Source organism: Gobio gobio, assembly GCF_949357685.1.
Source record: "Gobio gobio genome assembly, chromosome: 18".
Taxonomy (NCBI): Eukaryota; Metazoa; Chordata; class Actinopteri; order Cypriniformes; family Gobionidae; genus Gobio; species Gobio gobio.
This window is the reverse complement of record NC_137111.1, coordinates 15,563,141-15,578,919: the sequence shown is the minus strand read 5'-3', so window position 1 is coordinate 15,578,919 and position 15,779 is coordinate 15,563,141. Positions and strand designations below refer to the sequence as shown.

Sequence of the window (15,779 nt, the reverse complement as noted above, 5' to 3'; positions counted from 1 at the left end):
GTCCATACTAACAATTTAACATTATTCTTTGTCATTTTAAAGTAAATCTTATTAGTTTTATATTTACACTGTAAGAATAAAAACCTAAAAAAAAACGCAGCTACAGCTGCAAAACAAAAACCGTAAAATAAGTCAAATATCTTAAGTCAAATAAAGTTAAAAAACTTCACAGAAATTTACATTAAACGTTTTAGAGAAAACACTATTAGTTTACAGATTTTTCCTTATTTAAATTAAGATATTTTACTTTAATTTTCTGTTTTACAGTGAAGGTGTATTTTTACATTCAAACTGGTTTTACATTCAATTCTGGATACAAATATAACAAAATATATAGCAAACTAAATATCAAACAATAATTGTTTTTAAAGAGTACAAATCTGCACTGCAAATCTGCACAGGTTGAAACTTCCAGGCCTCTGCCCACACCACAAAACAACATTTGACCAATTCATTAAATATAACAGCAAATAAAAATAAATATACACATTTTCTAACTGTTGTTTTAAACAAGTTTTTTTCTATATTTGCAAGGCTACTTGCTGTCTTTCCGTGTTCTTTTGAGCGTGATTGGTCAATCTGAACGTCATCCAGAAATCTGACCAATGACAGTGCGCGCCTTCAGTTTGAATTATACACCCGTTGCCGTTGGAGTTGCTCGTTGCTCGTGGCTCGCGGGGACGCGACGCGATCGCGCGGCTTCTAATCTTCAACAGGACGGCTTCTTCTGTCCATTAATGGCATTGCATGGATCATTTTAAACCTGTTAAAATCTTATTTTGGACGAATTTTGATTGTGGGATGTCGACTGAGAACGAAAAAACATGAATACGAACAGACTAAGTTTCCAATGGCGGACAGCAGACGGCAGAAGGTAACGTAAACCCCTTTATATTTTTTCTACTGCTTATCAAGATATATAACGTTAGTGCATTAAAGTCATATGCTAATCGTGATTAACTTACATATTCTGTTTCTGTGTTTTGTTGTAATATTGTTAAGATAGGGCTGGGTGTTATGGCGATCTGATGATACTGACTATTGTTAGTGATTTTGCTGTAAACGTTAACATTACCGTTTTATATTGCGGAATGGGAATATAGCGTATATAACGCAGCACTGACTGTACTAAAACTTTTTGACATTTTGACAAGGAAACATGCATGAATGTAGAATAATGAACGGGACATGCATGTGTTAAAATAAGCCTCTCTCAGACAGCAGGCGATCCCGAAATCAATTATCTTTCTGTAAAATGCACACAATTATCTCAGAAACCTTGTCATGTGAGGTATTCACTTGATTTAAACAGTCAGTTATGTCTTAAGTACGTTAAACAGTTCAAGTTAACGTGGGGAAACCCGGATGCGTGTCATTCTGTGCATCCGTTCTTAAAGGGGCTGCAGCTTTGTCATCATTTTAATAAAACAAAAGAATAGAGAAGACCTTCTGCTTCTTTAAGAATCATGTGATATTAATTAATTGAATATCATACAGTGAAGACTTTTAAAGCAGTATTATTCTGTAGCATTTTAATAAAATATCCATCAAAATAAATATATTGTGATATCGTTATTGTAAAATATAATTTCTCATGTATGTATAATTATATGGTCATAATGCCCATCCCTACTGTCAGCTAGTTTTAAGATCAAGCTTGTCATAAAATGTAACAGAGCTTTGGAATGAATAATCTGAGATCATGTAACTTACACTTGTTCTGCAGAGAGGACAGGAAAACACCATCCTTGGACTCTGAAGAATTACAGGCAAACCAGGATTTTGGATCTACTGTAAAGTTTTTGTATGGGCCTGGTGAGTATGTTTTGCAAGTCCATGTCCGTAAGTTGATAATTAATATTAATGTTTTATCAAACAAATTAATATTCATTTGTGTGTGTGCATGTTTCTTCCCCCCTCATGATCCAGAAGTTTTGGATCCATGATCCTGAAGAACTTTTACAGATGTTGACCCTGAATGTGTAAAAGGTAATCTTAAAAATGTTGTCATTATTTTAATGTTCTCTGTTTTTTTCTGTAATGTAGACGCATGCATTTTCTGTGAAGTTGCTTTGAAACAATATCAGGGTTTTTCCTACATTGAACATTTTTTGCCGGCCGCCAAAACAAATTTTTGTCCCGCCAAAGCCTTATTTGTTGAGTTATTGTGATTTATGATTGATGTAGTAGAGGACTGCTGCACTTGAGTTAACTGAGTGACAGAGAGAACGACCAGTGAGCTCCTCCCGCTCGCACGCTCTCTGTCTTCAAAATAAGCATTCTTAGCTTTCTAATGTTTCACATATTACGTTAATCAAAATCAAAAGGTCGGAAGACCGAATCCATGTTGCACGTGGCGCTATCAGACGTCTTCCTTTAATTACCGCTGGGTGTGAAATGCGCTCAAAAAACATTGACTGATTCTCTGACCAGCTGACATAAAGCATACTTTAAATAAACAGGAAACAAATCCTATCCGGTTATGAAGTGTTTTCTGTGTCTTGACAAATCTTTCGCGATTTTCTAAAGACGTGATTCACACACAACGCGTCTGCTAATGTCCGATTCGCCACCTAATGACTCCTTTGAACCGAATCATTTTAACGACCGGTTAGAACTGATCTGTCCAACACTGAACTCACAAATTAGTTTAATCATTTACTCAGAACAACACCTGAAATGAGAACACAAGTGTGCTTACCCACTTTAGCAAGAGTGGATGGTAAGAATTATTTTTAATTATCAACAGTCTTTCAGCTTATTTATGTGGACAATGTGTAGTAAAATAAATAGCCTAAAATCAATTAGTTTAGACTGGAGTGAGGTGAACCCAGAACAAATTTGTTGTTAGCTAGCTGATTGTATATGGCAGAAAATTAGGCTATTTGTTCATTTTTTTTTAATACTATTTTTTTAATATTGATATGATTACCAAAACAATTATCAGTAAATAGTGTAAAAATGAGGAACAAAAACAAACATCAAGGTATCAAAATAAGATAAGCAAAAGTTACAAACTTTCTTTGAATTTATTTCAAATTTATTGTCAGTATTGCGCTTGCAGATCATGTGGGTAGGGTATTTTTTTTTTACCGTGCGTATGTGTGTGTATGGATGACCATGTCTGTCAGCCACCACCGAAGACCATTTTTGACCCAGGAAAAACCCTGAATATGTATTGTGAAAAGCGCTATACAAATACATTTTAATTGAATTGTTTTACTTACTTTTATTGGCATTAACTATATATTATTAATGTATTATTTGGCAGGTCTCAAGATGTATTTTATTTTGTGAGACTTTGCTGAGGAAGTATTCTTTGGCTCAGTCTGAAAAGGCCCAGAAAAGAAACACTATGAAGAACATCACACAGAACCGTCAGAGAAAGAGACGGGTAAGTTAAGAAACCGGTTAAGCTTTTTCCCTCCAGAATGTTACTATACTCCTCTCTGAGTTTTAGTGGTTAATTTACTGTCATGTTTTGCAGTTGCTGGAGACCAGGTCCAGGGTTGCACAAACCAACACAGAACCTGTGGAAGACCGCAACTATAGACCTGATGAAGATGAAGATGGTTGTTGATGGAAGGCTTGGTTAGGCTAGCTACTACAAACCAGACTAGACTGACCCACACTACATGTCACATCACCAGCCCATCATGCCAGTTTGAAAAAATGTTCAAAACTCAAACAACATTGTGTTAGAGTTGGTCACAATTATTTTATAATTATAATTTTAATATTCAATTGTTCCATTTTATATTTTCTTTATTCCTATGTTTATATACTTATACTTTTATTGGTTCCCATATATAGAACATTTACATATATTTTATATACACTTTTTAATTTATAGATTTCTTTGTCTCGTTTTATATTGTATACTTTGTATGTTTGTTCCTTTTTAGATGTCCATGTTGCTTTTGATCTCCACGTTTTGTATTGTTGTTCCTTTTACGTCGCCTTCCTTTAGAAACATTTTGTTCACTTATCTTTTCCCCCATTCATTTTAATGTATGTTTATAATGCTCTTTGTTCTTTTTATTTGGTTATATTGTTTACTTGGAATATTTATATGTATTTTAATATATTTTATATACACTTTTTTTGTCTTATAAATGTATTGTTCTCATTTTATATTGTTTAATTTGTATATTTATTCTTTTCCTTTTTATGTTCACTGTGTATTTTATTCCTTTACATCTCTGTCTTTTAAATGCATTTTGTTCATTTTTTTCCCCTTTTTGTTTCTTTACCAATTCATTTTAACGTATATTTATGTTCTTTGGACTGTTTATATTTTTACATTTGTTCCTTTACATTTGCATCCCTTTTAAATACATTTAGTTAACTTGTTTTTGTTTCACCATTGTTTTAATGTTCTTTTATAATGCTGTTAAGAATGTGTTTTTTTTTTTTATACCTTTTTAATAAATATTTCAGACTTTCTCAAATTGTTTTGTGTGTGTTTTTCTTTTGGGAGGGAGAGGGGATTATTTTTATATATATATATATATATATATATATATATATATATATATTAATGAGCAAAATCTGCATAGCTGGCCTATAACCAATCAAGTCCCTATGCTACAAAACCTAGCCCACCCTTAGCCTTAGAAGTAACCAATAAAGTCACTTGACTGGGTTTTCAATGCGTCCTGTCATCCAATAGCAGTCTGGGTTTTGGGAGTGGTTTTAAAAAAAACAACCAATCCAGTTTGAGATGAAGGACCAATAGGGGGTGGAAGGCAAAGCTGTTTAGAGGTGTGAAAATGTCTCCTGGGAAAAACTTGATGGGATTATTTGCCATGGCAACAAATGGCTGTAGCATGGGAGTATACGGCCACAACATACATCCGATTTGGTACCATTTCGGATGTATACGGACATATACGGATCCATGGAATTTGACCTATCCGGCCAGTATACTCCTGGATTCTTCCGAATTTCAGCAGTGTATACAGGAGTATCCTGGTCCGGATACACCTTTTTTCATGCAGTGTTACTTTCTTTCTCCCTGTTTTTCTTTTTCTAGTGTTGGCCATCCTTTCCCTCTGAGAGTTTGTTACATAACTTATTTCCACCTCTCTCCCTGGTCTGACTATTAGTGTGGCCTCTCTCCCTTTTTCTTCTCAGCCTTCAACAGCTCTTCAACTGTGAAATATTTTCAGCCTCAGATCCAAGCGAAGAGCAGAGAACAGGTCTCTGTGCACAACCTTGTTATCCTTTGTATGGCCTCTCTCTCTTGTCTTCCACCTCTTTCCTTTCATCTTTGCAGCCAACAGGCCAATGCATTAATCAGGTCACTCTTTTCACACTGAACCAGGTTGGGTCCACTCCAGAGACTGCCATATGTTGCACTACCCTGTTAGGTTAGTCCTTATGTGTATTCCACCTCTCCTTCCATTGAAGGACGTGGCTCCGCAGCGTACCATCTCCTGAGACGGGCACGCTTTCCCAGCGTTATCCAATAGTCACACTGAGTGGGTCTTGCAGGAACAGCAGTGACTGTCCTTCCCTGCCGGGAGCCCTGACTCCCACTCTAACATAGGAGCTGTCCAGCGAGCTCAGGCAGGACGCTGGAAGGGCCAGCATCCTGGCGTGTTGGTAGGGATCCCAATTCGTCGGTCAGTTCCGACGTACGTTGAACGTGACCGACTGAAAGGGAACGTCTCGGTTACGTATGTAACCCTCGTACGTCCCGTCGCCAGGTGCTGTGCTTCAACTGAAGGCCGAGTCACTTATCTCGGCTCCTCAGTTGAAAAGCAATGATGCGGTATTCCACTTCCGTATTTATACCCGCGCTGCAGGGCGGTGCGTGGAATGTGTGAACCGCATGCCAATGTCCATTGGCTCGTTTTAATCACTCGAAGTAGGTCGATCTCTGGAAACAGATCCCAATTCATCGGTCAGTTCCGACGTATGTCTCCGTTCCCTCCTTCAGGTAACGAGGGTTACATACGTAACCGAGACGTTATTCACAATCACGAAAGTTCATTATTTGCATGCGTTTTAAAGCCTTGTCGGTTAAACCTTTAATCCGTGTGCTTATGCAACGGTTTTAACACGTGCTTTTCCGAGCGCGCACACTAAATGCCTGTCAAACACGTGATTACTGGACTAAGTAGTCGTCTTACTGCACTAATACTGTCAAATACACACAAGGTTAACATAAACACAGTCGGTTATGTCTAAAGTGAAAGTAAAATCGGCGTGTGTCTGTATATTAGATGCATGCACACAGGTCTTAAATTGACAGCAGCGCAGCCTAGTGAACACGCTGTCCTTAAAGGGACAGTTCACCTCTAAAATTATGTAATTATTTACTCACTCTAATATTGTTCCAAACCTGTATTCATTTCTCGATGACAGAATTTTCATTTTTGAGTGAACTATCCCTTTAATGTTAGTACGACAACAAAAGACAAAGAGAAAATCACTCACTGCTCTTGACTGAAATAAGAATCAATGTATATTTTGTAGTGAAGTCTATGTAGTGTTTTATTTTTACATTTATTCATTCAATTTCATACTTAAATACTGCTGTACTGCTCTGAGCTGCCAGTGTAAATCTTATATATATTTATTTTATATTATACAATACACTAGGAATGTGTACAAGGTTTTTTTTTTTAAAGTAAAGTTTTAAGTTTAAGTAAGGTTTTTCAATTCTTTTAAGTAAAATAAAGAAAGAGTATTGCAATAAAATATGTTTTCTCCTTAAGAATAGAATAGCAAATACATGGCAGGACCAGTTCCTGTCGCTTAAGAATAGAATAGCAAAAAACTGACGTGACAAGCCATCAGAACCGAACAGAACCGAAAACCGTGGTTAAAAACCGAGTTATGTATTGAACTGAGGATTAACTGTATTGTTGCATCCCTATATATATATATATAAAGGGTTATAACCCAAATGGCATAGTAATTTTAACTGAGTATAACAAACGTACATACCTGAATTAGAGCCACTAGTCAGTGTGTGTTGCGTCTGTCGATATCACAAGGTCACACTGTAGGGTTGGTGTGAAATATTGAATGATGATTTTAATGTGACTCTGAATTCTCACGTAGCTATTTTAATAACATGAGGGGATTTATGATACAAGTTGCTGCGTCATTGGCAGGTTATTAAATTGAATTACAAAATAATATTTGCATAACAGTGTTTTATTATCATTCAGGACCTGGGAGGAAATCGCCCAGGTGCAGTCTGAGATGGAAAGCTATGCGAAAATGTGTTTAGGATGTTTCTTTGGGACTTTCTTTTGATGTCTTTGTCTTTCTCCCACTTTAAAAAAAAAATACCACCATGACTTAACCTAAATGCAATAAATGTTGCAACCAAACTCCCACACTAATGCTAATAATTGAAATCATCATGTTTAAGCAGTAAATGAGTCCACAGTCTTTCAGAAAACGGGAGGTGAAAATTTAATCCTGTAAGTGTGGATATGGAACAGATGATCTCAAACTGACAAAATAGATCCAACATCACAGACAGTCTAAAGGTTTTAATGTGGGTAAGAGGGCACAAATCTGGCTTCAGTCTGGACATGGCAGTGGATCCACTTAGGCACAGTCCTTGTGCAGCCTTTTTTCAAATTTTCAGCAGTGATTCAGAGGGAAAATTCAATGATTTAAATTGATTTAAACATTGTAAAAATGGAGCTGAGATGACAGGAATTTAGCAGGGTGCTGAGGTGAGCTATGCACTTCCACGTTTTATCTCACTCATTTGCTCATATAATAGGTTTTTGGTGCAGTCCAGTGTGTGGTTCAGAGAAGGGCTGTTGGACTTGTAGCAGTATAGGAATATTTCAATTGTATCACATTTAGTCCTGCAAAATCGCAGCACAAAAGTGAAGCGTCCTCTCTCCTGCCTGACCACATAATACACGGCAGGACCAAATCCATAGCCCATGGCAAATTAGTGTGTGCAATTTTAGTGCTAGCAAACAGACAAAGGCACTGACTGCTAATGAGATGGTTATGCTTCCCACTGCTACCTGTTTCGAGAGATTTTAGCCAAGGAATTAATGCCTGCCACATTCCTACAGGCAGGGAGCAAGCAGCTATGTAAAAGACAAAGTGGCCTGGGAGACACACTAATTCACACTTTGGTGGAAGGGGTGAGCTTTTTCAGCTCTAGAGATTTCTAGAAATCATTTGTGTGTGTCTAAATGCTGTGTTTGTGTCATATTCATTCAGGTGAGTATTGTATTGTTTATTATTATTATTATTATTATTCTATTTGTCAAATATTTACATTTATTTAGCAAACAACAAAATTATCCCGTTCAAAAGTTTACATCTCATTGGTTCTTAATATTGTGTAATGCCTCCTCAAAAGTTAGGGGCCCAATTGAAGCAAAAACCTTCATGTTACTGTAAGACTCCTCTGAATGCTCAGCTCATTTATGTTCTCAACCACAGTAGCATACAGTATGTTGAAACCTCATACACCTCTATAAAGAACAAAATAAACAGCAAGAAGAAATTACATTTTTGTCTCTTAAAGTTTCGAACAGGATAATATGGGTAGTTCTAAATATTTTGTCTTGTGGAATATCAGTCGATGACATGTAAATAAATAAAACATTTGTTGATACTGAATGTGTGTGTTACGGTAGTACGGTGCAGTAGTGAAGATACGCGATCCGTTTAGCTCCACGAGTCAGTGGGCGGGGCTACAGAAGCAGGCGTACATATTTATCTGTTGAGGTGGCGTTTCTGAGATGACGTCAAGGGTCGACATATTCTGAGATTGAGCGTTTTCTGGGCCTGGTGTCAATAAAAGCTTTTATTTGACTAACAAGGAAGTTTTCAGCTCCGAAACTTACAGGATATTCTGATATCATGATGAAGTTTTATATATCAAAGGCTCAAGGGAAAGTTGATTTCTCAATTCATCACCCCTTTAATCTAAAGCGTCAAAAACTTTAATTAGTTTTTGCATATGTATGTACATACCAACACTTTAAAGGTCCCATGGCATGGATTTTTTATTTTATTTTATGTTTCCTGAGGTGTACTTATACTGTTACATCATAAAATGTCATAATTTAGAAATAAAAGGCATTTTTTCTATACTGATGTTTGCCCTCTGGCTGAATGCCCTGTTTCAAGGGGCGTGTCTGCTGTGAGACTTCAGTAAAAACGCCCACTGTTGTGATTGGCTGACATCTTTGCATTTGAAATTATTAGATCTTGTAGCGGAGGGGGCGTGGTTTAACGAGGTCTATGAGGTACAAGCCTGCCAGAGAGACGGATGTCACTTCTTATCAGTTCTCTCAGCACGTCTCAGTTCAGTGAACTGTTGTAGTTACTAGCATATACTTCAGGTTATTCGTTTATTTCTAGTCGGAGGGACTGTCACTCATGTCAGAAAGTTAGTAACTTTAGTAAATGATGGATCAGCGCTGACTCGAGACGCGAACCGTTTAGAACGATTCAGTCCGATTTGGTGAACTGGTTTGACCTGTTCACTAAAAAGAACTGGTTCAAAAGAACGATTCATTCACGAACCGTACATCACTAATGGACTAGAGACGGAGCGATTGCTAACAAAGTTAGAGTCCCAGTCACGTCTTCCTTATTCTCCTTATTCTACCAACTTTGTAACACATGTAATGTACCATTACAGCTGTCGAGATGAACGAGTAAGTGTTGATTATAGCATTATTTTTAGATATTTTCCTATCATATGAAAAGTGTCAGTATTAAGTACACAGCGCAAACAAAGACACAACCGTGCAGTAATCGAATGTAATCCAGTTTATTGTGGGGATAGCTGGCTAGCCTAGCCTGGGTACCCCGCGCTTACCCCCCTTCTGCTTAATCTCGCGCTGCGTATGGCGCCTCCGCTGTGGGCGAGATGCTGTTGTGGGGGTCGGTGATGTCGAAGGCCGACCGGCTTCGGCGTGCGTGAGGTTTATCTCTAAAGATGTGGCTCTGTCGATGTTGAGCAGAAACTCACGACTGTATGTACATTTTAGAACATATAGACGCGACGAGGACATACAAAAACACTGACTCACAAGATAGAAAACACTGTTCTGTCGGAAGAGAGAGAAGCCGCAGCGTGTGCAGGAATAATAAAGTTCTGTGTGAACTTGAATAATTAGCTACACATCAGAAATCACTGATCAGAGATCAGAAGGAACTGAAAAAAGACTTCTGTTTTCATTTGTACATCCAAACACTGAGAAACTGCCAGCATTCACAAGCCATGATCTCTTGAGGATAAACAAATATGGCGCTCGCATGGGCGTGCCAAATTCTCTGGGCGGAGGAAAGGGATGTAACTGTTCCTGTTATGACTTCATTTGTCATGACATGATGTCATTTTCTCAAAGGCAGAAAGACAGCCAGAACTCAGTTTACACCGATCAAATTTTTTAGCCACTTGGGGACAATATTCAGGCTAGGGGAACTCATATTAATTTTGAAAAACCTCATAAAATGAAAATTTCATGCCATGGGAACAAAATCTCTAATGATAGATACTTTATTGTCTCCAGCACTAGCTGAAATCATAAATCCTGTTTTCATTTTGAGGTTTATGTGTAAACCATGTGCTTCTCGCATGATATTATCATAACAACAGGATTCTAAGAAGTTGCCTAACAGTGTGCCGATGCAAATATAAGAAAAAATTCAAAACAATCCTGCAGACCATCACTGTTTTCTCACAGTAACACAGTGGCAAGTATCCAGGTTCTATAAAACAGGATGGCTTTAATATAGGCTTTGTTGGAGCCAGAGCTGGGCAGGCTGTGAGCACAAATATATCACCAAAACACATTTCTTCAGTGTGGTTGAAATAAATACATAGGGGGCTCTGAACAAAGTTCAACTACTTATTTGAGCTTGTGGCCTTGACTCTTTCTTTCCACGTTCACAGTTCTCTAGTGGCATACCCATCAAAACATTGGTGAAAAATGACTGTGTGCTGGGGTTATTAAAACTGTTATTATCATGGGTGATTGAGGTTTGACAGGACCTGACTGTCACTGTAATAACCGGATGGTTCAGTTCTAGGCTCCTTGGACTGAAGGAGAGACCAAAAGCAGTCACGGAGCCCCTCAATGTGGTATATCAGTAGTTCCCCTACCCCTTTCTGCATGCAAAGAAATAACCACATCTTGCATGCATGAGTATTCTCATGCAAAAAGCCATGAATGGATACAGATATGCAAATACCTTAAAACTTAAATATATTAACCCAGCTGACTGCCCCCAAATTTCCATGACCAAAACATTTATTTCAAGCTTCATCAGCCTGGTGTGGCTAAGGCGGCATCATTTTCCAAAACATCATTTCGATATTCCTGCTCTCTCATTTCTCCAAAATGCCTGTCAAAGAGGTCTTAAAAAACAGATTTTCCACCTAAAGCCCCTGCTGCAGATCAACACGGCCAGAGTGGTCTGTACCAACAAACAAGGAGTCTGACCCGTGAAATACGAGTATAAAAACAAAGGCTTCCCTTCACGAGTCACCCCTTAACCTGGTCCCTTCCTCCAGCCCTGTCCCCCACTTCTTCATTAATCACCTCCACATGCAAAAAACATGCCCGTCCAGAGTGAATTGTGGCTCTTTTGGTCACTGAAAGGGTTGTCTATGTCCCTGAGCTACCCACAAGCCCTTGCTGTTCTTGGTGGCCTGTTTATTTGGCCCCTGTAATGGTCTCTGTCACAGGCGATTGACGAGAAGAGACCCTGATTTACTCCAGGTGCCTGTTTACTTATTGTCCAGTCTCTTGAGCTGCCCTGAACTCTGACCCCTGGCTCTGAGGTTGACCCATGGCTTAATGAGTGAGAGGATCAGTGTTTGTGCTCCTAGAGTCGGGCATCATGAAGATTTAGGAATGTGTGAGAATGTGTTAGTGTCTTAAGGAACATATCATTTAGTAATTTAACATAGATTTGTAACATTTCATCATTTAAAGTGCCCCATTATGCTATTTTAAAGACTCCTAGTTTAATTTTGGATGTCTCCTGCAAAAGGTTTACATGTATCCAAGGTAAAATAAAGTTTTTTTTCAGGTTTCAGCATAACCTCTTTTCTCATAGTGTCTGAAAAGGTTCCATAAAAAATTCTGTCTCTCTAAACACTTTCTGCGAACCTGCTCTGTTCTGATCGGTTAGATGGTCCAGTCTGTTGTAATTGGTCTACCGCTTACAGCGCATGTTGGAAATTAAATTCCCATTACCATATCTGAATTTCAGGGCGGGTCAAAGTAGGCACTGAATATTACACTTTAATTCCCAGCCAAGTCTTCCCATAGTGCATCCTGGTGTCATGTGTTCCCCAGGTAAGTGACGCACAAGCACCCAGCCATCCACGTGATGTAAAAGAAAACATGATTCGGCAGACCAGGCCACCTTCTAAAATTGCTCCGTAGTCCAGTTCTGATGCTCACATGCCCACTGTCACACGCTCCCATGACCACACGGGCCTTCCTCCCCACGTGCCCCAATGACCCTGTCGCTGGTTCAACACTGTTCCTTCCTTGGACCACTTTTGATAGATACTGACCACGGAAACACCCCACAAGAGCTGGAGTTTTGGAGATGCTCTGACCCAGTCGTCTAGCCATCACAATTGGGCCCTTGTCAAACTCACTCAAATCCTTATGCTTGCCCATTTTTTCTGCTTCTAACACATCAACTTTGAGGACAAAATGTTCACTTGCTGCCATATATATTCCACCCACTAACAGGTGCAGTGATGAAGAAATAATCAGTATTATTCACTACACCTGTCATAATGTTATGCCTGATCGGAGTATATAATATGCTTAAGACAAACAAACAATAAACAGTCAGAGACAATTTCACACAGAGCGCTTGCTGAACGCACAGAAGACATAGTTTGGTCTTGGTGCACTTTATAGCTTCCTGGCCATTGGACTGATTTCAAGTACTTCTAGACGCAATCACGCAGAGGCATTCCCACAGCGTCATTCTTCACGCAGCATGAATTCTCTTGAAAGGGACCTTTACACAGCTATTGAACCAAACTGAATCAATGCTGAACAGATTTCAGCTGAAAAATTACACTATTGTCTTTTTCAGAGTGGTTTTAAGCAGAATTGAATTCTATTTGCATCATTGAATTACTTTCCTGGTTTTTAACAGGAAATGAGACTGGAACTGCTGATGACTCGTTTCGGCAGTTCGGAATCAATTATTTATTTTAGGAGACAATTACTTTATTTGTTGTGTACTTTGATCTTTAAAACTTTATAGACCTATTACATTCATAAACAGCTATATTACACACGGCATGAAAGGTAATATTCCAAAAAGCTTAATAGGGGCACTTTAAAGAATTTTGAAAACATTAATGAACTATTCAAAATGCTTTTCCTGTCATTTCTTTTCTTGTCAAGGAGGGGTTTAGAGAGACTGAATCCTTTATGGGTCCGTTTGTGGTTTTGTTCAACTGTATAGTAGAGCAGGGGTTTTCAAACTGGGCTCCGGGGACCCCCAGGGGTCCTCCAGGTAGTTCTAAGGGGTCCCCAGAAAAGTTCAGAGAATAAAAAGACAAAGCAAAAATGGATAAAATCTACCGAACATTCCAACTGTTTCACTTCTAAATGTTTCTCTTTTTTCTTGCCGTATACATACTTTCCAGAATTGTGTATGTTTGCTTTGTATCTTTCTAGTTATTATTATTTAATTTTTTTTACTATAGTCCCCTTTATCTTGCTCACTGGGTTGTAAAGCAGTATTCTTAACTCAGTACGTAAGCTGCTTATATTTATTGTGAAAGTTGCTTATATAAATAATTTAAATTGAAAATGTTCTTCTTTAGGTTTAACATCCAACATTAATATAGCCAATTTAAGTTTGGAAACAATATGTTGTATTTATAATGTCACACTCATCTAAAAGTTTTAATGTTTTTTTTTTCATACATTAAAATATATAGATTAGGAAGGGGGTCCCTCATAAAAGCTTCATCATATTTGGGGGTCCTTGGCATCATAAAGTTTGAAAACCCCTGTAGTAGAGGATGCTAGAGTTTAGACTTGAAGAAAAGAAAAAAGAAAAAAAGACAGTTTTTAACAGTGTTGTTGTTGTTGTTGTTAACAGTTAACTGAAACATTTTTTTTCGGTCATTTAAATAATAAATAAAATAATAAAATAAAGTACTAACACTAAGACTAAATTAAAAATTCATTACAAAGCTAAAACTTCCTAAAATTTTAACTAAAATTGATATTCATTATTATATGAAAATGGTATTCCATTTGCAGTTTAGTGAGATTATTTGATGATTACTTAGTGTAATGATTTCACATATTTTACCATGATTAAACACATTTCAGACTTTCCTCCTAAATCTGAATAGAAAATGTGAAAAAGGCAGCACAAAAAGTTTAGGCTGTCTAAACATGTGCAATATGACAAGCATATGCACTCTGTATACACGTATTGGTAAATTAAGCCCTTCACTTCACTACCCAAAATATTCAGGCTTATTTAAATATAGCATGACTGGATACATGCTAATACCCTGCATACACTAGCAGGGCTCTATTCACAGTCACTTGTGTTCGTCCTTCGAATATTCCGATGTATTATGACCTCTGACTTGTAAAGTTGCCAGAATAATAATCATACGCTGTTTGTTAATTGGCCAGAGGAGAACTGGCACCCCGACTGAGCCTGGTTTCTCCCAAGGTTTATTTTTCTCCATTAGGTCACCTGATGGGGTTTTGGTTTCCTTGCCACTGTTGCCTCTGGCTTGGCGTGCTCAGTTGGGGACACTAAATTTTTCTAAATTTTTCAACTAAATATCCAAATAAATCTAATTATTAAACAAAATTAACCATATAAACTAAATTACTGATCCAAAGCCCACACTGTCACTGTATGATAATTAAAATGAACTGATGACATCACCATTTTCTCCAGAATGGCTATACGGTTGAATAAAATTATGTTGCATTATTTTCCTATTTAACACTGTAAAGCTGGTTTGAAACAATCTGCATTGTTAAAAGCGCTATATAAATAAGGTTGACTTGACTTGACTTGTGTTGCCTTCCATGCCAGAACATGCTCACAAAACTCTGATCATGTCCACAGGGAAAGGTGGGTGGCAGATGCCAGTCATTGCTTTGTCAATATAGACTTATTCATGTTAGTTAAGGTTAAAGGGGTCATAAACTGGCTTTTTATTATTTTATAATAAAATCTGTTGTCTGAGGTCAACTTATGACATTTTTTTATTTACGTGGTTTTTACATAAAAAAAAAAATCTGAATTTTTTCTATTTTCTATTTTCTTCCCTGGTTTTGAGCCTCTCTGATGGAACGCTCGGTTTTTATGGGCGTGCCGCACTGGAGACTTGTAAGTAAACGACCCACTGCTATGATTGGATAAGATTTGCATACTATAATGAGCTCCAGCTCCCCCCTCAGTAAGCGTGTGGGAAAACGGCAACCGGAATGATTCGTCCCACAGGGCTCGCAAAATGTTTTTATCAAAAAAAAACAATGATTTATCTCTCATCCACCCGCAATTAATTTGAATGTTATTTTTGTATTACTTGGCCTGCCTGATCAGTGGATATAACCGCAAACCGTGCATCACTAACACACACACGCATGCATAACCCTCACTGCAGAGTCAAGTCAACTTGTCAAGTCAACTTTATTTATATAGCACTTTTTACAATGCAGATATACAGAAATGCAGAAAAATACAGAAAAATAATCTGGAAACAACTGCATTGAATTGAAGGGCGGGAGAACGAACGCAAA

At 37.8% G+C, this 15,779-nt stretch overlaps 1 long non-coding RNA gene across 1 annotated transcript; it reads left to right on the top strand.

The window, feature by feature from the left end:
* The first annotated feature begins 1,689 nt into the window (after positions 1 to 1,689).
* Positions 1,690 to 4,448, top strand: LOC307141613. The gene is made up of 4 exons (XR_013818367.1): positions 1,690 to 1,815; positions 1,930 to 1,989; positions 3,272 to 3,394; positions 3,488 to 4,448. It is a non-coding gene; the product is annotated as an uncharacterized lncRNA (long non-coding RNA).
* The last annotated feature ends 11,331 nt before the right edge of the window (positions 4,449 to 15,779 follow it).